Source organism: Pantherophis guttatus, chromosome 4, assembly GCF_059756535.1.
Source record: "Pantherophis guttatus breed Tessera chromosome 4, ASM5975653v1, whole genome shotgun sequence".
Lineage (NCBI taxonomy): Eukaryota > Metazoa > Chordata > Lepidosauria > Squamata > Colubridae > Pantherophis > Pantherophis guttatus.
Genome location: NC_142066.1, coordinates 145,009,476 through 145,037,155, shown reverse-complemented (window position 1 = coordinate 145,037,155; position 27,680 = coordinate 145,009,476). Strand labels below are relative to the sequence as shown.

Sequence of the window (27,680 nt, the reverse complement as noted above, 5' to 3'; positions counted from 1 at the left end):
CTCTGAGCAGCATGAGAAAATCTATCAGAATAGCTCTATAAGATCGTGTTTGAAAAGACATGGTTAAACCTATTGTTATGGGGAAGAGAATGTAGTGGAAAATCAACCTAAGATTCAATTAAACCTGAAGAGAAAAAGTGAAGGGGGTGGGAATTAGCCTTTAAGCAGGGCCCAAAGTAAAGCAGCATAAAATGCTTCATGGACGTTAATTAACTAAAGTTTCCATCACCTTTGGGAAGTGAAGATTATTAAAACGCATCAAGAGACACAATAAAGTACATAGAAGAATCACATTGCTTTGTTATTAAATATTGATTTATGTATCGAACTCCATGTAGGATCAAAAATCCAAGTATATAGGGAGTGAGACTACATTTTTACTGCTTGACAAGAAGAATTCCACTAAATACAGACAATAATTTACAGCTTTAGAGTTGTATTAGGGTTGTATTTGACTTAGGGGGCCGGGGTGGGCATGGCCAGCACACTCTTGTGTGTCAAGAGTGATGTCAGGGGGCGTCTGTGGTGGCCTGAGTACTCTGGCAGCAAAAACAAGCTCCCAAACTCTGTTTTTGGCCATGATGGCCTCCTGCAGCCCTCTGCCATTTTCACTGGCAGAGGACTGCAGGAGGCCATCATGGCCAAAAACAGAGTCTGTTAGGGCCACGCATGGCCCTCCTGAGCTCCATTTTCACTGGCAGAGGCATTGCGAGCTGGTCCTTTGCTGTTTCCAGGGCAGCCCCACAGGCCACATCTAAGCACCTTGCAGGCCGGATCTGGGCTCCAGGCCTTGACTTTGACACCCCTGAGCTAGAATTTTGATCTCTGAAGTATCAGTTGAGTATATTCAAGGAATGGGGATTGTTTTCCCTTAATATAGGCCATTCTAACTGCAGTCTGATCTTGCAGGACCATCTCCAGCCGTTCTCCCATCGTCCTGTGCGCTCTCACAGAGTCGGCCTCCTCAGGGTGCCGTCGGCCAAACAATGTCGGCTGACGACCCCCAGGGGGAGGGCATTCTCTGTGGGAGCCCCGACCCTCTGGAATGGATTGCCCACTGAGCTCAGGACAGCCCCCAACCTTCTTTCCTTCCGTCGCGAGCTGAAGATGTGGCTCTTCCGCCAATTAAACTGATCCGTTTGGGGGTACACTGGTATAATTTTACATCGTTTTTTAATTGGGTTACTGATTTTAATTTGGTATTATATTGTGATTTGTATTGAAGTTGTCATTTTGTAAGCCGCCTTGAGTCCCTAGGGAGAAAGGCGGCATATAAATCACAATAAATAAATAAATAAATGATCAACTAGCATTTGATTCTTGTATTTGACAGGCTCTGCTTGGAATCAATTAGACCTTTATGGACAAACAAGCCTAAATATGGCTAGGTCTCTGCAATTTTCTTGGCAATACTTCAGAAGTAACCATATTAACAGGGTTGGAAGGGATCTTGGAGTCTTCTAATTCAATCCCCTGCTCAAATAGGAGAGCCTATACCATTTCAGGCAAATGGCTGTCCAATCTCTTCTTCACATGCTTACTGAGAGAGAAGGACTGGCCCAAAGTCATCTAGCTTCGTGCCTAAGGCAAGACTAGAACTCATGGCCTCATGTCTTAACTGCTACACCCAACTGAATCTCAATCCTTTTTATTACAATAGCTTAATGCACTGCCTAAATGAGGCATCGGGTAGCAGAAATTTCAGTTCTGAGTATGAGACAGTTGAAGAGGTGCCCAGCCCTCGACCTATGGAATTCTACAAGGATTTGTCTTGGTTCTTGTCTGTTCAGCTTTTATAAACAAAAATCAAGTTTATTCTGTGATATGGTATAGTTATCAGTTTTGTATCAGTTTTGAAGCTCAATCTGAATGAGGCAAAGCAAAGCTGGTGAAAAGATTATGGTAACCTAGCAGTAGCTATCTTTGATAAAATAACTGTTGTTTTTAAAAAACAACAACAAACATAGTTTGTTGCTTAATGTAATCCTACTCCTAGATTGTTAGATCCATGTTTAGATGCAGTAGCAGGAAACAGTAGTGACTTTTACCATCTTAGGCTATTGTTTGTTTTTTCCTTGAGAGGCTAGACCTATCTAGGCTAATCTGTTTCTTATTACTCAGGCTAGATAATTAGGATGAAACTGAATACAAGACTACCTCTATTGATTAATAATGTGCTTGTCCACTGTTGCATTATGTTACATACATTTGCTCAGGTTAATGATTTTAGTCTTCATTCAAAGGATACTTCTTGATCTTTAAAGACCTAACAATATTTTTATTTAATGCTCAGAGCCTTCCTTATTTTTTTTTTGTGACACCATTTTTAAATCGGTCATAGCTCCAAAAGAATGCATTTCTCCTCTTTAAGCATTCTGTTGTGATCCAAGATGTACAGCATAACAGATGGATATGCCTAGATCAGACTGGGACCTATTCAAAATAGCTTATTCTTAGAAAACACAAATGGGGTGAACAACCTGCACTCCTCAGCATAACTTTAATGCAAGTCTTGGCCTTCTATTAAGGTCTCTATATGAATGTGGAAGAAAGAAGATTGTATAAAGAAGAGTCGTTGCAAAGAAAATGGCAATTCCCACCCCCCTCCCTTTGAGCTCTCTCTCTATATTGTTCTACAGCTTCACCCTCAATAATTTATCCTTTTAAAAAAAAATCTATCAACAGGGAGGATTTGATATAGAGGCTGAAACATCAGAAACAGGTCTTATAACCTGTATGGGAAGTGTGATGACAACAACTTGGTGTTAGGTTGAAGATAAATTCTCAGATATCATTTGCTGTTATGGAGAGGAGGAGGAAGTAATAACACCAAACAAAGATGATGGAGAACATCATGTTCTTGACATTTACATCTGTGATGCAGCTGACTGATTGGGAGAAAATTCCTCATGGGTAAATATATAAGGGGGCCGCTATAAAATTCCATTTCTATGGTTACCACCATTTTGAACTATTCAGCCAAAGAAAACCTCAAGTGAGAATATCATTTTCTCCCCTTCTTTGGGAAACATCCCAATCTTTTTCAATATTAGCAGAAGTCTCTTTTTCAGGTTAAAAATAATTGGAGTGAAGAACCAACTATTTCATATAAGGGAGAGCGAGGGAGGGAGGGAGAGGGAGAGACAGAGAGAGGGAGAGAGACAGAGAGACAGAAAGACAGAGAGAGGGGGGGCTTTCCTTATGGAATTTGATTACTGACCTCGGTTGAGACTTGAAGGACAGGTTGTCTTCGACACAGGGGAAGGAGGGGATGAAACATCATTCAATTTTTTAAAAAAAAAAAAAGCCACCGAGTGGCAGAGACAAAATGGATGTCAGAAGTGTGGATCAATGACATAAAAATAGTTGTCACCTAGTGATTAGCAAAGTATTACTTGCAATAATCTCCTTCAATATCCTCCTTGGAGGAGAACGTTTGATTATTTGAACACATCAGAATGTTAATTACAACTGGAACTGCTTTTCAAGACTCATTTGTATTTTTACATTATATGACATTTGAAAGCTTGAGGTAATTTTCGACACCTTATTAGGTGTTTGAAATTCAATTTGTACCCTTAGCTTCAAACAGCAGTCTTCTTAATTTAGCGCCTCTTTAGCTGAATGGGCTGGATATGAAATAGTCATTAGGGAAATTAAGCACAGATAGAAAACCTTATGGGATTTTGCCCATCTGCCCCTTTGAAAAGGGAAAATAATAACATATATTACAGTTAGTACTCATAAATATGATGCGTTCAGCTTATGCTTCAGCTACAAAAGAATAGTTGGAAGATTATTGTTTTTCCAAAAACTATTTTTAGAAATGCCACAACCTCAAGCATTATGTAAACTCTGATGGTGAAATTATAATGTATGTACAACATGATGGAACACTGATACATTAAATTACTTTTGAAGGAACATCTTATCTGTAGTTCTGTTCACAGTAACATTTGTTCACATTTCTAAACCACTACCCCAATAGATAGTTTAGGATTGGCAAATCTATTAATTGCACTTTTACTTCGTTTCTCATTTTTCCAGTATTCAGTTTGTTCCTGATTCCTCATCAGGTAGTGATTTTTCAAAAGCAATACACATACCACAATGTGAGCATTTTCCTGTAGATTTCCTCTGATATTTCCATTTTGATAACTATTTCCCTGATTTTTTAAAAATTCCATTTTCACCTGTAATTTTACTAACATATTATATTAATGCAGTTGCCCAGAATGTCAGCAGTTTATTTTATTTTATTTTATTTTTGTAATGCCTGGCTCCTTCTCCTTTTTTAATTTGCAAGGTGGTCTGTAAAGTTTGAAAAATGTGGAATCTTTTAAGAAGTTTGTGTACGAGCCCAAAACTATTTATCAGATTTAGAAGCTGTCTAGCATGTCCATAGGTAGCTTATATTTTAAAATTAAAATAAAAAAAGATGTGTAAAAAGATATAATTTGTCCTCAAACATATCTGTGAATAGAACTGCCAACCATAACAGTGTTCTGCTTGAATTGTATATTTTTCCTTGCAAAAGTGACAGGTGGAGTGGGAGGGTAATTAGCAGGACAAATGTCATTGCTGGGGAATTGTATTCAGCTTGATAGACTACTCTTTAAATTGTCTTTGGAAACAGAAGTTCAATTAAATAAATGAAAATGTTGAAATGTTTCCATCTGAAATATTTAAAAATAAAACAGCCACAGAACTCATGAAACAGAATGAAATGTGGCAGCCATTCAGTTGCTATTGGTGCTTGACTGGAATTATGGCAGTTTTTTGGAGAAACTGACATTTCATTACCCAAAACTAGGAGAGCAATGCAGGAACAATACAGATTTACCCATCATAGTTTATGGCTTAGTGTTCTGGGCTAACTTAGCCAATTATGAGTCCTATTTGGAGAAGGGCGGGATAGAAATTTAAACAAATAAATAAATAAATAAAATTATGTCTATATCAGCAAAACATACAAAACAAAATGCATCAAATGCACAGGTACAGTATAGGTGGTACCTCGCTTAATAGTAGTAACTGTGAGAGAGATCTTGGAGTCCTAGTGGACAATCACTTAAATATGAGCCAGCAGTGTGCTACAGCTGCCAACAAAGTCAACACAGTTGACTGTGCACAGTTCATACACAATTGCGTTAACAGAAGCATAGAATCAAGATCATGTGAAGTGCTAATACCACTTCATAATGCCTTGGTAAGGCCACAGATGCAAATTAAGAGAAAACTGTTTTAAAATGGTTTTCATTGTATCTATCCATTCATTGATCAGTTCTACTATTGAACCATCAATTGGTTTTTCAATCAATCTATCCATTTAGTTGTCTAAAAGATCAATAAATCCTGTTCATGTTTACAAATAAATCAACTATTTGCTTTAAATCAACCTTTGCAGAAAACATGAAAGATCACTACAGCCTAGAAAAACCCCACAAACTTTTTTTTAAAATATGAAAACAAAACAAATACCTAACGAAAAAATCCTGTTAATATTTTGTTCATATCGAGATTTTAAAATCTGACCTGGTTTCTAGCCTTTAAAAACCTATATCTTCATTTATTGCCATCACCATAGAAGCAACAGCTGGTGTTTGATCTGATACTGGAATGTAAAACTTGGAGGTATGAATTACTAACTGTGGAAGAAATTTACCAGTTTGGTATCTTCTTGATACCGCAGTTTCCATCATCTGCAATGGACATAAACATTAGCTATGTTGCCTGAGGATGATGGAAATTCTGATCTATAGATGCTATAAATGATCCATTTTCCCTTATCTGTTGGCACTCTCAGAGTGGAGAACAATACCTATAGGTACTAATTTGTTTGGTCCTCATCATATAAATCTCAAGATTGTGACCTAATGTATCTACAAGAAGTACCAAGTTTGGAAGGGCTGAAGTAGGATGTGGAAATCAGCAAGATTAGGGGTGTCAAACTCAATTTCATTGCATCAGAGTTGTGTTTGACCTTGGGGGTGGGGGGTGAGCATGGCCAGCATGATGTTATTCATGTCAGGGGGGGCACCTGTGGTGGTCCAAGTGCTCTGCCTGTAAAAACGGGCTCCTGAGCTCCATTTTCAGCTGGGATGGCCTCCTGCAACCCTCTGCCTGTGAAAATGGAACTCAGGAGGGCCGCATGCAGCCCTCACGAACTCCATTTTCACTGGCAGAGGCACTGCGGGTCTGTCTTTCACTGTTTCCAGGGTGGGCCCACAGGCCTGATCTAAGCACTCTGTGGGCCGAATCTGGCCCCTGGGCATTGAACGTGATACCCCTGAGCAAGATCCTGCTTTGTTTGCTGTGCCTTCTAGGGATCTGCATTAAGTCTCCTAGAAATCAGTTCCTTACGGTGGATTCGGTGAGCACATTCACATTTTGTTTTTAGCAACTGATGTGGAACAATCCAGAGAAGTTTTACACTTCCCAATGAAGGCTATAGACCTTAGACTTCTTGCTAGACCCTGGGCAAGGTCAGCCTCGGCTGCCCACTTGAAGTAGCAAATCCAGTGAAGCAAAGACTGTAACACAAAATCATGCAACAGGAAGGTGGGCAACTAAACAGTAGTATCTCTGACAGTAAAAGAAGTTCAAAACCCACCCCAAGTGGGGAAAATTGAAATAAATTTCCAAGCTAAGAAGGCAAGGTCGAAAAACTAGTGTGAAGAACATTTTCAAGTAATTGCAAGATAGCTTTTGTACACCATTCATTAGTTTAGGTGGCTTAGTTTTTAATTCCCTTATGATGTCCTCTATCCCAGATCCATCCTTTGTATCAGGGGTGAAATCCAGCAGGTTCTGACAGGTTCTGGAGAACCGCGGAAATTTTGAGTAGTTTGGAGAACCTGCAAATACCACCTCTGGCCAGAGTGGGATGGGAATGGAGATTTTGCAATATCCTTCCCCCAGGAGTGGGGAGGGAATGGGGATTTTGCAGTATCCTTCCCCTGGAATGGGGTGCGAATGGAGATTTTGCAGTATCCTTCCCCTGCCACTCCCACCAAGCCACCCCCACAGAACTGGTAGTAAAAAAAATAGGATTTCACCACTGCTTTGTATGCAAAGTGTTTGCTCCTTGACTTATACAATAAGAAATCAATCCATGAGCACCCATTCCATCTCCTATTGTCCAATGTTGGAGTCATTAACTTTTCATTCCACCAATCAGGAGCACACACAGAGGATCAAAGGTCAGGATGGCAGCTGTCAGAGATGACTGAAATCTCCTCCCATTTTTCCCTGGCATGTTACATGTGTAAAAAAAAAAAAAAAAGTATGAGGGATTTGATAGCAAAGTTGTGGCCTCCTTCTTGACCTTTTGGACTCCCATACAGCCATTCCCTCCCTGCGCTTATCCTTTTCTTTTGGGGTGTACTGAAATTTCCCAAGTCTCTTATTGGCTTTTTTCTCCCTCTTCCTGGCACAGACACCATATTTATATAAAACGGCTTTCCTAGGCTTTCATCAAAATCTGGGTTGCAAGCTTCTCCCGTGACATTAATTCTCTCCCCTCACCAAACTGCCACATCAATTCGGTACTTTATAAACTATTTCAGGGATCCGATTTATCAGGCCTGACAGAGCCTTGTGCTGAAATAAACAGTCACTGCCTCTGCCGAGCTCGCTCTGTGCCTCCTATTTATCATTATTTAATTCAAGAGCCTAAAATTCTCTGACATTATTAATAGTAAGATGAATCGCTCGAAAACTACGGAATCTGTGACCAACCAGGCTGAAATAATCCATTTTGGAGAAAATGTCTACATGGAATTGCCTTCTCCACTGGGTTGGCTTCTATCATTAGCCATTCCATATGCATGGATAGTGGGGAGCTGAGGCACCAAGTCCCCAAAGAGTTGAAGCCTTCAAGTCTTCCGCATTGAGGGGGAAATGAGAGGAAAAAAATGAACCAAGAAGTTTGGCCCTAATACCTCTATCAGATGAATTCCAATGGGCTAATTTAATTTTTTTTAAAAAAATAACAGATTAACTTGTCTAAGGGTTGAACTCTGGGCACCAACTGGACTTGCAAATCCATTCATTCATTAGGAGGACTACATTACTTAGCCAGCTTGATGAAAGATAATCAGCTGCCTGGGATGTGTACGTGCTCTTGCCAATATAATTTGCACCTCATTAGCGATATCGTTTCCTCCCTCCCTATTTTATTTAAATAGCAAGGATGTGATTGAGGGAAAACGTTTTGCAAAGACTCCAGACATGTTATTTATAATAAATGCATGCCCTGGTCTCTCTTGTGCTGATCACTGATGGCATCCGACATCCATCATGAAAGATCACAGAGGTGAGGCTCTGTTTGAATGTCTTGCTATCCCCCTCCACTCCCAGAGCTGAACAGTGCGTATCTCTTGAGAGAGATGATGAGAAATACATGTGATTTATCAGGAGTGTGATCCTGCTACCAGTTGTGGGTGGCCAATTGTTGTGAGCAATAAGGTGCGTGATTGCAGCCCTGGCTGCTTGGCTGAGAGCTGATTCAAATGCGCTCATGCAAAATCACATTCAGAAAAATTGGCCTAGGACCGTGATGGCGAACCTATGGCACGCGTGCCACAGGTGGCACGCGAAGCCATATCTGCGGGCACGTGAGCCATTGCCCTAGCTCAGCTCCAGCGTGCATGCACTTGCTGGGCAGCTGATTTTCAGCTGGACCCACCCATGCTGCCCCTCCCTTCCCAGGAGTCTCCATGTGGCCCGTTTTGAATGCCAGGTAAGTACAGGGCTCGCATGGAACCTCTGAGAAAGGAGGGGCAGCATAGGCAGGGCCAGCCGAAAGCCTCTGGAGCCTGGAGTGGATGAAAAACAGGCCTACCGGGCCTACCGTAAGTTGGGAAATGGGCTGTTTCCAGCCTCCAGAGGCTTCAGGTGCTGCTAGGCCCAAAACGGGGTGCGGGTGGTGGTGGTTGTGCATGCATGCATGGATTGGCATGGCACGGCATGGGGGGCATTGAATTATGGGTTTGGGCACACACATGCACAACCCCCCCCCCCCGCGCTCCCCCCACTTTTGGCACTTGATGGCAAAAAGGTTAACCATCACTGGCCTAGGATGTGCCCACCAACAATTCATCAAAAAAAAAAAAAATAGGGAGAGGGTAGAATAGCTGCAAGGCAGCCCATCTTGTGGCTCGGCCTCATGGTCTCAGAATGAACAATTCTTTATTGGACCTAGTAAAGTTTTCTCTTCATTTCACAAAATTCACTTAACTCACGGATCAGGATTCATGGATCATGCAAAAAGCTTAAGTTAGACAGGATGGAGAAAGGGACATTTTCAATTCCAAACAACATTGGTTGAATATGTTTTTCTCAGTTTTCAAACTTTTCAGGGCTGTGGTTTTGCTAAAGAGGCCTCCCTAAATAAAAATAGTGATTTCATGGGGTCAGGTTTGGCAATGTAGGAAGGAAAATCCATCTGGTTCAGTTCCAAGCTGGGAGAAAGACACTGGAAACATGGAGGCTGATTGGAAAGATGGCTTAATGATGAAGCAGAACCACCAAACACAGGCAATTCTGGGCCGCTGACCAAATGGTTGAATGAGTAGATGGATCTTTATAGATTTCTGTGACTTTGAACTTTGGACTGTTGTGGGGTGTGTGTGCAATGAAGGAGCTTGTATTCTGAAAGGGTGTTGGGCAATTCCTATTGTGGCTAATGGATTTCGTCCTGTGTTGGATCTTGGGGTGAAGCGCTGCTTTCTAATCCTACCATTCTGCCTTTGTTAACTGTCAAACATTGCTTCAAGGAGTTTCAAAATATCCTGTCTTGAATGGATTTCTGTCTGCAGTATTTGCTTTGCTTATGAATAGTGTTTTCATCTTTCAATAAGCTCTTTATCACTTAAATGGTGACATCTGCTGTGTGCTATTAAGAAAGACTTGGGGGCTGCTTTCTGCCTCTTAAACATGTTTCTCTTTTTCTCCCTTTGAGGAAACATAATATTCTGTCTTTTTTTTAATATTTCCCCAAATATTTCATTTTTCTGCGGTGGGGAGGGCACGTTTACTTTTAACTGCATATTAATTGATAGAGCAAACAAAGCAAAAACAAATATGTCATAGTCAAAAACTGTGTCATTGGTAATAAGCAATCATTGCAACAATCAAATTTAAAATATTTTTCTCCCATGGTACGAATAACATAGCTTAGTTTTGAGTATGTTTTGAAATTTGGGTATGTATGTATTTGTATTTAGGTAGTCCTTGACTGATAACCACAATCGGGACCAGAATTTTTTATTTATTTTTTATTTATTTATTTTATTTCTATACCGCCCTTCTCCCGCAGGACTCAGGGCGGTGCACAGCCAAAATAAAACATTGTATACAAAATTTTAAAAAACAATTTAAAAACAATTAAATAATTTTGGCCCAAATAATTTAAAACAACCCAAATTAAAACCGAATCAATTAAAACTGAGAGGACGGGATCAGGCCAGCCCAGCTAGATGGAATAAGTGTGTTTTTAGGGCCTGACGAAAAGTCCGGAGGTCTGATATTGTGCGTAACTCAGTTTTACCTTGTTTTTAAACAAGATAACATGGCAGGTACACTAATCTCTTCCATAAATGTGGGAAGCTCTCTTCTTTGGAATATAGCTGTGGTGCAGAGTATTGTGGAACAGTGCCCTCTGAGCACCTGTTAGGAAAACTCCATCATTCATATATGCATATACATACATGCATACATATGGCTATGTGTGTATGTGTATGTTCTAGCATAACTCTCGAATGCCTCGAGCAATTTTGACCAAACTTGGTACACAGATGACTTACTCTCTGGAAACAAATACTGTGGGGGTAAGACACCCCTAGCACCCCTCGGGGTGTGTGTTCAGTTAAGATGCAGCCTGTTTTGCCTTAAAATGGCTTCTACTATACTGCCTTAAAATGACTTCTACTGTACAGCACAGTGGAATTGCCATGGTAATGGCTTCACAGTACTCCACAAGGGAGCTCCCTCTGGTAAGGGGGAAAATCCTGTCTAATATAGGATTGGGATAAATAAATACAATGCTGGGTTATCAGCTACTTGACTATATAAATAGTCTATCTTTGAATCTGTAACAGTTTCATATTTGATCATTGAGAATGTAATTGTGATGTGCTTTTCCAATATTTTTGCCATACACTAAATAAATAGTAAGGGGGTGGGGAGATCATCTACATCTTCACTTTTTGATCTCCCTAATATCTTGGAGGAAACCCAATCCAAGAAGAAGAAGGAACACCAATACCACATCCCCTCTATATTATTGTCAAGTCTTTATATAATTATTTAGATGAAATAGGGTACCAGTTTATGATTCATCCTTTCCCTTCACCAAAGACAATGATCATCAGAAGATCTGGAAGCTATGTTGAGTTAGATCTGAGTCACAAGTAATCCAGTGATTGTTGCTAGAACTGAAAAGAGAAAAAGTGTTCTTTTTATAGGTGCATATATACACACACTGGTACATGGGATATAAGAAGCATGAATTCAGGAAAACTTGCAATTGTCAAAGTGGAAATGAAGCAGGCCAAATTGGTTGTCTTAGTAATAAGTGACTTTAACTGGATTTGAATGAGCCACTTTAACTTAGCCATTAGGCCATGAATTCATCAGAAGGAATTGTATTAAAAATGGTACTTAAAAGAACAATAAGTATGTGCTTATCTATAACTAAATAAACAATAGGATTGTACCTATTACAATTATTAGTTATCCCACAAATACCTATGTTAGATTAGAAGAAAGGGAAAGCATCACTGCACAAAATGGAAATGTAGGTCTTCAGTCATTTGTCTTAAAGTTGCATACTGTATATCCTTGGTGTGAGGAACACTTGCATAATGCATTGTAGCATATAAGGATTTGTATTTATTGGAGTTCTTCATTAAATCTTTGGCGTGGGAAGAAAAATCTTCCTCCCTTTCAAGCAACAAAATTGAGGAGAAAGATTTCTGGAACTTTACATTAAATCAGGATTCAGACTTTATTTTAGCTGAGAATCAGATCACATAACTCACAACATACCTTCCTCTTTAAACAGAGATTTGTACTTGCCCAGATGCAAATAAATGTTTTTTTTAAACATTTATTTTACAATGTAAAGGGTCAACACAGATTTGTAAATCTTATATTTTTGTATTTACCCGAGTCAGTCCCACTATTCTAGTTCCACAGAACTTGCCACCAATTGTAGAAGATATTTTCTGGAAATAGGTTTTAATTTAATTTATTGGTAATAGACAGCACTAAGTAAAGCTATGACTTTCCCACTTGTTAGAAATCAGAAGAAATGATCCATCACTCCTGCCTTGTCCAATAGGAAGAACATCCTTCATCTATCTTATTTAATAGGGAACAGGGAACAGGCTGCCACATTAGTGATTTCAGAACACAACAAAAGAAAGTAAGTCGCTTGTTCCTTATTATTCAGGGAAGTCTACAATGCTTCTTATCATGGAATAATTCTGGCAGCCTAAGACAGTTCATTTTGTTCGCTCATGTGCGCTATCCATGGTACATCACAGGGGGCAGATTAGCTTTGCACCAGCTGGCTAGCAGTGTTTGGTAGATGTTGGGTTATCCAGACTTTCTTCTGCCAATTTTGCCTCACATCCAGGCAAGTCCAGTGCCAGCTCCCACTTCCAGACTGAGCACTGCTAGCTTTTCCTACCGGAGTAGTACCTATTTATCTAGTTGCATTGTTACATGCTTTTGAACTGCTAAGTGGACAGGAGCTAGGGCAGTGATGGCTAATCCTTTCTGGATTGCATGCGCCCCACCCCCCGCACATGCATGTGCCCTGCCCTTGCACATGCATGTGTGCCCCTGCATGTGCCATGCCTCCCCGCATGCCCCCCGCCTCCCTGCATGCGCGGCAGAGACCGAAAGACCAGCTGGCCAGTGGGAGGCGCATACATATGCATGACGGAGCTGAATTGGGGTGACAGCTCGCATGCCATCAGAGAGGGCACACATGCATAGGTTCACCATCACGGAGCTAGGGGCAAATGACAGGTGCTCACTCTGCCATGTAGTGCCATGAGCTTGAATACCAGACTGCCAACTATCCCTTGCAGACAAATCCAGTGTTTTTAAACCACTGCACCACCAGTAGTTTGAAAATAGTCTTTAATCCAAATAACATTTCCTAGAAACTGATCCTTTTCTAAGTGTTTTTTGTGTCAAATTCTTTTAATGCTGTAGTTTTGCTTCACAGTCAGTGAATGACAATGAATATCCAAAGCTGAAATAAATATCCAAGGAGGATACCTGGACTGTATTGACTCCTTATTCTTTACCTAAGAACTTCTTCATGCTTGTGTAGACTCCACCATATGGCACATCTCTTCTAAGAGTCTAAGAGTAGGACTTGCATTCTTTCTTTTATAGAACTTCTAGAGATCTTCCTTCTGGGGTTTGGTTGATGATTGTCAACACTGTGGCAATGCAGAATTTGGAAGCTGTTCCACTCATCTTCTTAGCAATGTGTAGCTAAGATTGTTCCACCCGAGGTCATCCAGCTGTTCCTTCTTCCTTATAAGTTTCTGACTATGATTTTTTCTAAAACCACAGCAGGGAACTTAACTTGGGAACTTTTTCTCAACAGCCCACAATTGAGCTGGCTGGAAGGAAGAGCCAAGTTAAATTAGGATTCATAAAAATAATATACAGTAGCGCATCACATTAGATAACCTGTTTGATTTAGTTGTTAAGGCACCAAGCTAGAAACCAGGAGACAATGGTCCCACCTTAGGCCCAAAACTAGCTGGATGACCTTGGGCCAGTCATCTCTCTCAGTCCTAGGAACAAGGCAATGGCAATTCACTTCTGAAAACTTGCCATGAAAAATGCAGGGACACGTCCAAGTCACCAGGTGTTATTGCTGACTCAAAGGGGAAGGGAGGGAGGGAGGAAGGAAGGAAGGAAGGAAAGACTAAAATGATGCAAAATGCAAAAATGTTGCTTCTTTTGAAGGAAACACAGATTGAATAAAGTTGAATCATTCTATGATGAAGTGGTGCACTAGAGAAACACATTGGGCTGGACATTAATTCATGAACTTTTAAAATTGTGGGCAGCAACATATACACAAAAGTTCCTTTTCTCTTGATTGGAGCAACTAATCAGATTAAATCAGGCTCTTCTGCCCCCTCAAATCAAATCATTAGGATGGCTTTGTTCCCCAATTCAACTGATGTAATGCTTTAAACTGCATTACAACCAGTTCTCTGCCTAATGACTGGGTGGATGGGTGTGGCCACAGTGGGCAGGGCCAGTGGTGTGACATGAAGCACTCAGCCTTCTGCACTCCCCTGGGAGCAAAAATGAGCCACGGAGGGCGTGCCACACACACACACACATCCGCACCCCATTTTGGGCCTAGTAGGCCTCCCTGCAGCCTCCTGGGAGCAAAAACGGGGCACATAGGGACTTCTGGAAGGGGAGGGGCAGGGAGGGGCAGGGCCAGCCAGCAATTTAACAACGGGTTTGGCCAAAGTGGTGTAAACTGGTTGAATCCCACCACTGGTTATCAATACCAGTGGGTGTCTTAACTTTGCAAATAAGACCACTGGATTTTCAGACAACTCTATAGTCCATCTCCGGTCCATCTTACAGCTGTCAACTATATTAGGGGAAAATGATGGTAAGGAGGTTGGGTTCTATTATTTTTAATTTGGAACTGGCCAGAATTTGATCTATGATGAGCAGTTATATAAACATTTAAAACCAAATAATAATAATAATAATAATAATAATAATAATAATAATAACAACAACAACAACAACAACAACAACAACAACAACAACAACAACAACAACAACCTGGTTTACATTCTTTAATTTATTTATATTCTGCCTTTATTACTTTTCTAAACAATTCAAGGTGGTGAATATGCCTTCCTCTTCCTATTGTTCCAACAACAATTCTGTGAGGTGGGTTGGTTTGAGAGAATTACTGGCCCAAGGTCACCCAGCTGGCTTTCATGCCTAAAGCAGGATTAGAACTCATGGTCACCTGGTTTTTAATCTGTTGCCTTAACCACTTAGCTGGGTCTATTGAACCAGTATTTACTGCTCTATCAAAGCAGTATGTGCTGCTTTAATCCTTGTAAATTCAGAATCAAACTGACAAAAAAAAACAAAAAAACAAGAATCTTATAGCACCTCTTGCAGCTAATTGTTTTCATTAAAAGCTAGAAGGTTTCATGAGCTGCAGTTCCCTTTATCAGATGCACGCTGACAAAAGCTTATGCTGCATTTGTAGGCTGGAAAAAGTGCTGCCAGATAGACTAACACATTTTTATTCTTTCCACTTACAATTCCCTCAAGGTGAGAAAAAGATCATTCCTATGCAAGGTGATTTTTAAAGGAATGCCATCTTTGGATGGATTTGATAGGCAGACTGATGAGTGATTCAACTGATTCAGTTGAACTGAATGGAACAGTAGGGAGTTTTATGCCCTGGTTATAACTGGATGAATGTTAACATTATGTCGGATGTACAGTACTTAAGATGTGAAATACTTTGTTGAAGCCTGAGATCCACCACCATCCACCACTTGAAGCAGCAAGTCTACAGGCATGCTCCTTCATTGGATTATTGACATATATCCACATACACAAATGCATTTCATTTTTTTTTTTAAAAAAATCTGTTTTTAATGCATCTTAAGTTGCTAATTATCTTTTCTATGGGAGATCCTTAAAAACCATCTGAGTAGCAGCTTTGTCACCCAGCTACCAATGACTAAATTGCTCCTTATTCATAACCCCATATCTAGAACTATACTATAGTTTTATGCAACCTCTCTCCAAAGATATAGGTTTGGGCTCCATTGGAACTCTAAGGTTTTAGATGTTTAGTACTAATGACAGGTTCACACTGTAACATCTAGGTAGAATGGCCAAGCCAAATTTTTCACTGTTCAGCAACCCAAAATCTTAAATTTGCAACACTTCTATGTAGCTACCTGAGAGATTTAATCTCTTTTAGGTCTCAAATATGGTAGGAACTTTGTCAATCCCTGTCTCCATGGTACCCCCAACCTTAGAGAAGGCTTCTTTGATATCTTGATGTTCACACAAAGAACTTTGGGAGGTGGGACTTTGGCAGGAAACTAAGTTAGTGAAAAAGGTAGCCAGATAAAAGCTTTTCGTGTTCTGCTTTAATCAAGTTGAACAATATGTAGATTTTAATGCTTGATAATAGATTAAGAATGGTTTAGGTTTTCCTAACTAAGTGAACTCCAATGCTTTTCTTACCCAGTCTTCATCTTTCCTAGTCATGGATTCCCAGAAGTAGATTGAAATTTTCATTAGATACCTAGCAATTTGAAAAATGGAAATATATCTCATGAAGCAAAATTCATATATATGAATTATATATATCCAATAGATAGATAGATGATAGATAGATAGATTTAGATGAATAAATAGATGATAGAATCTGATGATTCTTCATAAATCTATTTTTTATGTACAGTGAGAGCTTTTGCACTGAATATAAATTCTTTGTGTGTCCTATCACACTTGGCCAATAAAGAATTCTTATTATTATTAGATAGACAATGGATGGATGATTGGATGGATGGATGGATGGATGGAAAAATGGATGGACAGACAGATAGGATTTGTGTACAGTCATATTTTGTGTGTGTGTGCATATGTGTGTGTATATTCATGTAAACATCAGCACACAAATATACTGTATGTACTGTCTATATTCATGTCAGAAGCACCTATAAAGCTAATTGAACAGTGCTTCTGGATTGAAAATACTTGCAGTTACACCATTGCCTAGGGGACACCCAGTTGTCAAAAGTAATACAATTTTCAGTCCGGCTCCTTTCATGTCCCCCAAATATGTACTGTATATATACATTAAATCTTCTGAATCAGAACCAAATTGAAACTACTGCGGAGGGATTTGGTCAGATAAGAAGAGGGCTAAAAAGGCAATGAAAATGATCAGGAGAATGAGGAAAAAACACAATTCTGAACAACAAACAGTGCAACCAGTTGAATGTTTCCTGTGAAATCCTATCTCTTGGGGTGGCTTTAAATTTAGATTCTTGCAATGAGTAAGCGGCTGTTCTACAATGATCTCTCTTCCAATTTTAGGAAGCTGTGATCATGTGGACCACTAATATGTGGCACTGTCCCAATATCAGATATATAAAAAAATAAATAGCCAATTTCTAGAGGCCAACTGAATTCCCAGAAAAAGTGCAGTGAGGGAGAATAATTAGAATTGAAGACCTGTGTTTTTTAGAAACAAGAAAAAGAGTGAAGTCAACGGGATGCATTCATCGAATTATCTCCTATTTGACCTCCAATATTATTGCAAATGAGAGAAAATGCTTTCAGTGCTGTCAAATGAAATCATAATGTGCAGCAAAATGAATGAAAAGCAATTACATTTCTTCACAAGTCTGGATATTTCCCAGCCTGTCCTATTAACTGATGATTTTACAGAGAAAGGTGGACAAAATTGGATCATTTATTGAAGATGCTTCTCAAATCAGACCTTCAAAATTCCCTCTCTTACAGATAAAGTCTTCCCCATGAGTTTGGCTGTGTTCTTAACAACAACAAGGAGAAATCATAGTCTTCTTTCAGGATGTTCCTTCAATATTCCAGTTTTCAGTATTCCAATATTCTACCCTGGAATATCTAGTCCTGGAACTTCCTAGTGGTCTCCCATTTAAGTCTTAATTAGGCCCTACCTTTTTTGAGATCTTCTGGGTTAAGTATCTGTTGTCACCTATTCTACAGTAGTGAGAAGACTGTCTTTTCTATGCCTAGTTATTATGGGCTGGGGGCACTTTTAAGACAACCTTGACTCCCGATGACCAGATGGACAGTCATACGATTGTCTTGGCAGCAGGTTAGCAGTTTTGGAATTGGTTTGAAGAGTATTGATGTCTTTGAATTTTGATATTGGAGAAGACTCCTGAGAATATTGTGTGCAGTCAAGAAAACAAGCAAATGGATCATCAAACTTGTCCATCCAGTATTTTCAGTAGAGACGCGACTAAATTCAAGTTATCCTACATCAGACACATTATGCAAAGATCTAGCTCTAATGCTGGGAAAAGTAGAAGGGAAGAGAAAGGAAGATCAGTAGGAAGGTAAATGAATTGAGTTATATTAGTGATGGCTCATGTTATGTGCCATCTTGATAGTACATAATCATCAATTAATTACGTCTTCCTCAGATTGAGAGTGAATGACTGACCCAAAGTAATTGTTCTGCCCCAGCTATGGACCCCAAAGAACGCAGCACACACAAAGTCTGTACAAACCTTAGTTTACTAAATTAAATAAGGTTTTTTTTCCAAACAAAGGCTGTTAATTAACTTTCTTAACAGCCTACAAAAATCCAAAGAATAAATAATCTTAATCTTACTATGATTGGCAGAAAGTCCAGAAGCAATTTGCAGAGAACTAAGATCAAGGCATGAAGAAGAGTGAACAAGTTGCTCCCTGCAAATTGCTTCAGTTGGCATTCCTCCTTAAATAGGCTAAGGGAGTGGCCAATTAGCCCCAAGCCTTACTCTCAAGGAGACCTCCTCCTGAGGTCTCCTGCCTTTTGGCAGCTCTGCACACCCGAGCATCGAGAAGAGGCTCCTCCTCTTCGTCCTCTTCACTTAAGGGAGCTTCTGGAGGTTCTGAAGGCCCTGGCTGAATCCCCGCTTCTGGCACCACATCTTCTCCAGCCTCATTGTCCGACTCGAGTGCCAGCTTCACCACACCAGCCTCCTCGCTATCCGAATCAGCCACCAGCCGCACAGGCCGTGTACGGGCCACAACAGTAATCCAGCTGGCTTTGTGCCTAAGGTAGGACTGGAACTTACAACCTCCCACTCTCTAAGCCTAATGCCTTTAACCACTATACAACATACGATGTAAGGACTGCAACAACCACTATGTAGTGGTTGGGAGAAGACTGGCAGAACACATCCACAAACACCAACTAGCAGTCAGAAGACATGACAAAAATTATTTAATTTCACAACCTATAGATACTGCAGATTTAATCATAGTTTCAATTGGGAAAATGTGACCCTCCTAGACCAAGGCAAGCCCAAAAATGCCAGGGAATTTCTGGAAGCCTGGCACTGTGGCAAATCAGCCATCACAAGACACATATACACTAACAACATCTATAGAATAAGCAAAAGATCACCCAGGCCAAAGAAGACCAAAAAGACCCAAGCACCTCTCCACTAGCAAACTAACCCATAGATTTACTCCAAGATTAATATCAGAGTAACAATCAAGTAAACTGCCAAAGAAGCCAACAGCAACAGCCCAACTAAAGAATCTCTAAGACCACTCCCACCAACACTGACAGGTCAAGCCACTAGAACAGTGATGGCTAACCTTTTTGCCATCGCATGCCAAAAGTGGGGGGAGTGCAGGGGGGTTGTGCGCGTGTGTGCCCACACCTATAATTCAATGCCCCAAGACCCGCCCCTCCCATGCATGCACGCATGACCCCCCCATCCCATTTTGGGCCTAGTAGGCCTCCCTGAAGCCTCCGGAGGCCAGAAATTTTCCTGATTTCCGGTGGGCTCTATAGGCCCATTTTTCGCCCTCCCTAGGCTCCAGAGGCTTTCTTGGATCCTGGGGAGGATGAAAATGGCCTCCCCCTCCCCGTAGGCCTTCCAGAGGCCAGAAATGGCCCATTTTCCAATTTGCGGTGGGCCCGGCAGGCCCATTTTTTGCCCTCCCCAGGCTCCAGAGGTTTTCTTGGAGCCTGGGGAGAGCGAAAATGGCCTTCCCATCCCCCAGAGGCCCTCTGGAGGCCAAAAATGCCCTCCCAGAGCCTCTGCAAGAGTCCTGTACTTACCTGGCATTCAAAACGGGCCTCGTGGAGACTCCGGGGAGGGCCAGCCTAAAATCAGCTGGCTGGTGCACGCACGTATGCTGGAGCTGAGCTAGGGCAACAGCTTCTGTGCCCGCAGATATGGCTCCGCATGCCAAATTCACCAGCTGAATTTTCTTAATAGAGACAGGGTGTCATACAGTTGTATTATTTTAAAGATTCCTGAACTAGAGAGAAAAAGTTTTTCTGGTGCTGTGCAACACACTGTCTTTTTAGTAGCTTCACCAGGGAACTGTAATCAAATGACAGGCAATTGAATTAATTTGCAAAGGTATGTGACCATACTTAACAACCTTGGCAACATGTGCTGTTTCCTGATTCAGAGCCAAGATTTACATAATTATTTCTAATTTTAAACTGTCAAGTCTGACACCTTTCCTAGGAGTCTATCTCTGAACTCACATTTGCCCTGATAGGAACTTAGCCTATTTTCTCTAGCTTTTTAAAACCACAACCATTTCTTCCATATTTCTCGCCCCCACCCCTACCCACTATTGCAAAATTAAATTTCATTGAGAAAGCAAGTTCCAAATAAAGTGATCCATATCGGGGCAGACTCCCATCCAGAAAATCTTGTCTTTCATGTTTCAAGATTATAGCCCTCAAGACTGTTGAAGTAGGCTTGGTAGCCTTTTCACCTTTTCCCCATTCTAGCGCACCGACTTGGACATTTCTGTAATTTCTTTCCACTGGTAATCTGGCATAGCAGAAGTGAATCTAAGAGCTTATTTTGCCTATCCTCTCATGAAGATTTTTTAAAAAGTTTCAACACATTAGGGAAAGTTTTCCAGTTCCAAATACTTAATTCTGCCCCTATTTAGTCTTTCCAATGTCATTCTTTTTTCTTATATTCAAATTGCCTGGAGTAAAAGCTGGCTGCGATGCTCTCAAATGAGCCATACAACTGCAGCCTTTGTAAAATAAGGCAATGTCACAGGTTTTTTTTTTTTTTTTTGAATTGCCAATAAACAGATTGGCCCAGACTCAATCGGCACAAAGCAATTTGGACAATTGATTTCAGTTTTGCCTTCAATGGCTGGCAAGGAGACTTTTAAAAAAGAAAAGCTTACAAATTAAGAAAAAGGATTGTAAATTATAGAATGCCTTTAACTAGTGAAAAAAATGAATCCTAATAATAGAACTATTTTCTAGTGCATTTAACTATTTCTGTAAGTCGTTTATCTACATTATATTCTTTAAAATCCAATTTCACCATTTCTGTGTCTACTGTATATCTATATCTTCGCCTCTATAACTGTCTGGTTGGCTCTGCAACCCAACAAGACAGACACAGATTTCAGAGGATAGAAGTGCAGAAAAAACAATTACTATCAACCTGCCTTCCATTGAGGACCTAGATAATGCACAAATCAAAAAGAAGGCTGTGAAAATATTTACAGACACCTCACATCCTGGACATAAACTGTTTCAGCTCCTACCCTCAAAACGACGCTATAGAGCACTATACACCAGAACAACTAGACACAAGAACAGTTTTTTCCCAAACGCCATCACTCTGCTAAACAAATAATTCCCTCAACACTGTCAAACTATTCACCAAGTCTGCACTACTATTACTATTAATCTTCTCATCATTCCTATCACCCATCTCCTCCCACTTATGACTGTATGACTGTAATTTTGTTGTTTGTATCCTTATGATTTATATTGATTGTTTCCTAGTATGATGTGATTGCTTATTTGTTCCCTATGACTATCATTAAATGTTGTACCTTATGATTCTTGATGAATGTATCTTTTCTTTTATGCACACTGAGAGAATATGCATCAAAGACAAATTCCTTGTGTGTCCAATCACACTTGACCAATAAAGAATTCTATTCTATTCTATTCTATTCTATTCTATTCTATTCTATTCTATTCTATTCTATTCTATTCTATTCTATTCTATTCTATTCTATTCTATTCTATTATTCTATTCTATCTCCAATATATTTGTTTATGGCTGATTTGTATATTTCTGTTTTATTAAAACTGTTTTATTATACTATTCCTACTGCCATTCCTTATAAGGCTACACACCTTTTTCTACAAGGTACGATCCTTTATCTTTTTCAGCTTCTGATTTCTCTTTCTGTTGTGTTAAAGTCTTGAATTTTTCTTCACCCATTCTGTTTGTGTGTCCTTGCTTGGGCTACTTGATTCTGCTTTTTCCCCCAAAAAATCTTTTCTCCTTCTGAGGGAAATGGCTTGAATTTTTTTCCTCTCACTCTAGTCTGAGGGAAGATAAAAATGTATCTCTCTTCCCAGTTTTCTCAGCTGCTGCTTACTTTCTGGTTGCCTCTTTCTCATTTGCCCTTTTATTTGACTTCTGGGCTTTGGCTCAGTTTATTCAGCCTCTTTCTCACAAACTATGGGGCTGTAGGAAGTTAGCACCCACCTCTGTACTAGAGAAAAGGAGAAACATGCTCTTGGAAAGCTGCCCCACCTTTGTTAATAGCCCCAGAAAGACAGGGCCACTCTGTCTACAAGACAAAAAGACTTCAGCTCCAGGGTGATAGGATTAGCCCTCACTCAAGAGCCAAACCAGGACAAAGCCATTAAGACATAATAGGAATTGCCCAAAACCTTCTTCATTACATCATCACCCAGCAAGATTCAACCAATCCTGGGACACAGACAGCCTATAAAGTTAGCTGGACCCCCACATAGCCTCCTGGGAGTCTGACAACCAATAGGATACATTTCTTGCAAAGCCCAAGAGAGAGTATAAATCAGAGGTGGGTTTCAGCAGGTTCTGACCAGTTCTGGAGAACCGGTAGCGGAAATTTTGAATAGTTCGGAGAACCAGTAGTAAATATTCTGACTGGCCCCATCCCCATCTATTCTCTGCCTTCCAAGTTCCAGCTGATCGGGAGGAATTGGGGACTTTGCAGTAACTTCCCCTGGTTTGGGGAGGGAATGGAGATTTTACAGTATCCTTCCCCTGCCACACCCACCAAGCCACGCCCACCAAGCTATGCCATGCCCACCAAGCCACACCCACAGAACCGGTAGTAAAAAAAAATTAAAACCCACCACTGGTATAAATATATCTCACTCTCCACTCCATGTGTTCAGCTACCCAGAATCACTCGTGAGTGGTGGTTCTGCTTCACCATTAAACCATCCTTCCAAGCAGTCTCCATGTTTCCAGTGTCTTTCTCCCCACTTGGAACTGAACCCAGATGGACATTTCTTCCAACAGGGCTGAAGAGCTCTCAGGCAGTCATCTTATCTCCTCTCTTTCTCAATGCTGCCATTTGATTGGCCACTGCTGTTGGATAGACAACTGGGTTGCCCTGATATTGAGGGTGGGCCAAGGAAAGAGGTGGGAGGAAGGAACACTGAGATTTATAATCTACCCAAGTAATTAATGGTGCCTCAAAGGGCAATAGGTTTTGAATCAAGATATCTCAAAAGGGTTAACTTAAAAAAATGCCAAAACCCATAGCTCTTGTGAGAATAAAATTTAGGAAAGTTGTGGTCTCTTCGGTTCCACTGCACAGCTGCAGCTGCTACAGTCAGCCATAGTCATGTGATTATCATTTACAATGCTACCTGACAGCTTTCCACAAGTCAATGGGGAAGCTGGCAGGAGGTATAAACTGAATCATGATTGCCAGTGTTCCCTACCAGTTTCTATAAGCAAAGGCTTTTGAAATGCCATCTGTTTTTTTTAAGCATGTCACACATGCAATGCCCTTAAAAACAAACGGAGTTTTGATTGTACAGTTGCAGCCATAACTTTAATGTTTTGGACCACATCCTATAGACAGTCCTGATTATACAATATGAATGATACCATCAAAATATTAACAGTCCTAATTTTTCCCCTGAATGTTAAATATCTTGGCTGGAGCTCTTGGAAACTCAAAACTGGCAGCTATTCAATAAGCCATAGTTGACCTAATTAAAGTATCTGCTTAATATGCTTTTTATAAACATCCTTTATGGTAATAGCTGTCTTTCATGTCAGGCATTAAGATCTTATATTAAACTCTATGGGCTCAATGACCCCATAATGAGGGAGGCAGATCCATGTAAGAGAAATAATAATATATAATGCAAAAGAAAACAAAGCTATAACTACTCTAGCTAGGGGATATGATTTTATGAAAATTAATATTTAGCAATGAGTTCTACAAAGAAAGATGAAAATAATACCTAGAGTTTGTTCTGAGAAATGGTATACTGTTGTTATATATTAACATGTGATACCATTGGCTTAGTAAAATTAAAGTGGGGGGGTCATGATCCCTTATGTCAAACTCAAGGCCTGCGGACTGGATCTGGCCCACATGGTGCTTAGATCTGGCCCATGCGGCTACCCTGGAAACAGTGAAGGACCAGCCTGCAGTGCCTCTGCCAGTGAAAACAGTGCTCGGGAGGGGGGGCTATGTTTTCGCTGGCAGAGGGTTGCAGGAGGCCATCCCAGCTGAAAATGGAGCTTGGGAGCCTGTTTTCGCTGACAGAGTGCTTGGGCCACCACAGGCGCCCCCAACATGAGTGATGTCAAGCTGGCCATGCCAACCCCAGCCACGCCAACCCTGGTCACACAAACCCGCCACTCCCCACACCTGAGGTCAAACACAACCCTGATGCGGCCCTCAATGAAATTGAGTTTGACACTTTTGCCTTATAGTAGATGTAGTAAAAGCCAACAAGGAAGAGGAAGAGTCCTGTGGCAGCCTGAAGATTCACAAAATTTGAGCCAGTTTTAATGGACCAGAACTGACAAAATGTTAGCCTTGAAGCACCCTACAATTGGGCAATTAAATCTATTTAATTCAAATTAATATAATTAATTTCTCAAACAGTACAACAATACAAGAATATATTTTGCCTGATGAAGCTCCTAAAATAAAATACCTTGAAGCACATAATCACCCAATTAAATTAAATGTTACTTGTGTTAAATAGCCCAATGCATCTTCATTCCTATAAATATGGACTGAGCATTTGGAGAGTTAAAGTCCAGTCCATCTGGAGAGCATCGGATTGAAGAAGACTGGATGAGACCCTGTGTATTAATTTCTTTATCCAGCCTCCCTCCAGCCAAGACTGTCTTCAGGATAGCAATAGCAATAGCATGTAGACTTATATACCGCTTTACAGTCTTCTCTAAGCAGTTTACAGAGTCAGCCACCAACAATTTGGGTCCTCATTTTACCCATCTCAAAAGGATGGAAGGCTGTGTCAACCCTGAGCCTGGTGAGATTTGAATTGCCAAATTGCAGGCAGCCGGCAATCAGCAAAAGTAGCCTGCAGTACTGCACTCTAACTACTTTGCCACCATGGCACAGTAAAATGGAGATCAAAAGTGCATACATTAAAAGTATTTAAAATCATGCATAACATAGGGAAATTGGACAGGAAAAGTTTTCCTTTTTCTTTCAAAGATCTTTCAAAGATTCCTAAGATCTGATTGCAAGCCAATGGAAGGAGATGCAGAACCAAGAGGAGAAATAATTTCTTCATATAACTAACTTGGGAGAAAGTCACTGACACAAGAGCTATTGATGATTACTACTCCGGATGACTTTAAAGGAGACTTATATAAATTCATGAAGAGAAGATCAATCAAGGTTTATTAGACTTGAGACTTTATGAGGCTTTCTCACTATGCTTCTGAGTATCAACACAAGGCAAAAAAAAAAAAAAGGAGAACAGGAACACTTTTTTTATTAAATTTATATACCACCCATATCACTAACACGTGACTCTGGCTGGCTTAATATGCCTCCAACTTCTGCCTGTGAATATTTTAGATGCACCTGGCTGACGATTCTGAGAAGGAAATGTTCTGAAACTTTGATAGGCCTTGGCCTGCTCCAGCAGCTCTACTCTTATATTCTTGTGAAAAGCAAGAAAAATAATGGATCTCAGTAGAATATCTTTATAGCATTTGAAAAGGGCAATTTACTTTGGAACAAATACATGAAAGACTTCAAATGAATTAAATAGGTTTTGTAAAAAAGATAAGACCACGGTTATACTATTATTACTTGTCATATTATTCCTACATTCATGTTATGTTTTCTGTTTCTTGAAGTTTTCTGACACAGGAATTCTTCCTTTCACTTTAAGGAAGTTTTTATTAAGACTTTTTTTAGTGAAATGTCTTTATTATGTTACCATGTTTTCCTGAAAATAAGATTTATATTCGTTTTTATTCCAAATTTATTAAATTTTGCTCCAAAAGATGCACTAGGGGTAATTTTCAGGTGATGTCTTAATTTTTTAAAATGTACAACAGACATGTCAAGCACAAGGCCTGCAGGCTAGATGGGCCCTTATTTGGCCCACAGGGCTGCCCCAGAGGTGGTGAGGGACCGGCCCTTGCCACTCCAGCCCAGCCCAGCCAGGCATCTCCCCAGCAAGTGTGCGGAGACTGGCAGTGTCTTGGCAGCAATTGCAGCCCGCAATTAGAATTTAGAACTGGTAGTAAAAGTAGTGGGAGGCTCCGCCCATGCACCTGGACATCATAATTGGTGATCTGTGCATGCACAGAAGCTTCTGCGCACATGCTTCCATTGCGAACCAGTAGTAAGGGTAAGTAGAACCCATCCCTCACTCTGGGACTGGGCAGCCTATGTAGCATAGGTGAATCTGAGCACTGCACCCACCAGGTTGGTCCTCCAAGCAACAGGTGACTGCCTGCCCCCTCTGTGCCACCATTTGTCTTTGCTTGGCCACAACACAGAAGGCAGCCGCCCCCCTGTGCCTCTGCCTCCTCTGCCTGCTGCCGCCATGAGGAAAATCCAATTCTCACCTAGATTACTACAATGTGTTTTACACAGGGGTGGGTTCTATTTACCGTTCCTACCGGTTCACAACACATGCGCAGATTGTCAATTATGACTTCTGGGTGGGTGGGCGGAGCCTCCTGCCACTTTTACTACCAGTTCTAAAGAACTGGACAGAATCAGGAGCAACCCACCACTTTTACATGAAGCTATTCTTGAGAAGAAGCTGCCTTCTTTTGTGTGCATGGCATGTGTGATATTGAGCACATTAAGGTTTGCTATTGTGAAACTATGGTGGTACTGTCTCAACAGCATTTGTAGTGGGTAATGCATTTCATATGTGTGTACCTTGAGCAATTTTGGTTACATAAGAAACAGTACCACTGCATTATTATATAGTAGCCTTCCTCCAATTCTTCCCTTTTCTAGTAATTGGCTGTACTGGAGAGAACTGGATGCCAATTTGGGGAAGCCTCCAAAATTTCATGAAAGGCAACCCATAAAAAAGAATGGACTGAAATTAGTCCTCCGTAGCTTCATCAGTGACATGGCAGAGAGAATAAGAAACTAAGAGAACTGAATTTGTACTCAAATTGGGAAATAGCAAATGAGACTTAGAAAAAGCAGGAACTTTTCCAGAAACGTTCATCTTTTCCATCATACCTATTCTTCTTTTTTTTTTTTTTTTTGAAAAAAACATCCAGGGCACATACGCCATATCAACAAAATTTGGGCAATATTATCTATATACAGTAGAATTCTGATTTTGGCTGTGTGACAACTTGAGTCTGCAGTATGCTAGCACTGTGTTCAAATGACTATATAATGTTTCATTAAGGACTGTAAATACCCATCAAGTTAATCACAAAATTGCTGTTTCAGTGGTTTTAGGGCTATTTAATCTTGGGTTACGATGACAGGGATGAATGACTTTATTATATTAACAGTTGCCGTTGGCTGTAACACTGAAGAGAAGAGGTTTTTTTGCTCTTTTTCTTCTCCCCACCCTTTCC

At 40.4% G+C, this 27,680-nt stretch overlaps 1 long non-coding RNA gene across 4 annotated transcripts in view; it reads right to left on the bottom strand.

The window, feature by feature from the left end:
- Nucleotides 1-11,280: 11,280 nt before the first annotated feature.
- The window catches only part of LOC117655002 (uncharacterized), a 40,539-nt gene continuing 24,139 nt past the window's right edge, over nucleotides 11,281-27,680 (bottom strand). For 3 of the 4 annotated variants that reach the window (XR_015734120.1, XR_015734118.1, XR_015734121.1), the window contains one exon: nucleotides 11,281-11,438. This is a non-coding gene — a long non-coding RNA (uncharacterized LOC117655002). Of the gene's footprint in view, nucleotides 11,439-13,325; nucleotides 13,650-16,290; nucleotides 16,352-27,680 lie in introns of all 4 variants that reach the window. The other variant, XR_015734119.1, reaches the window with a different exon arrangement.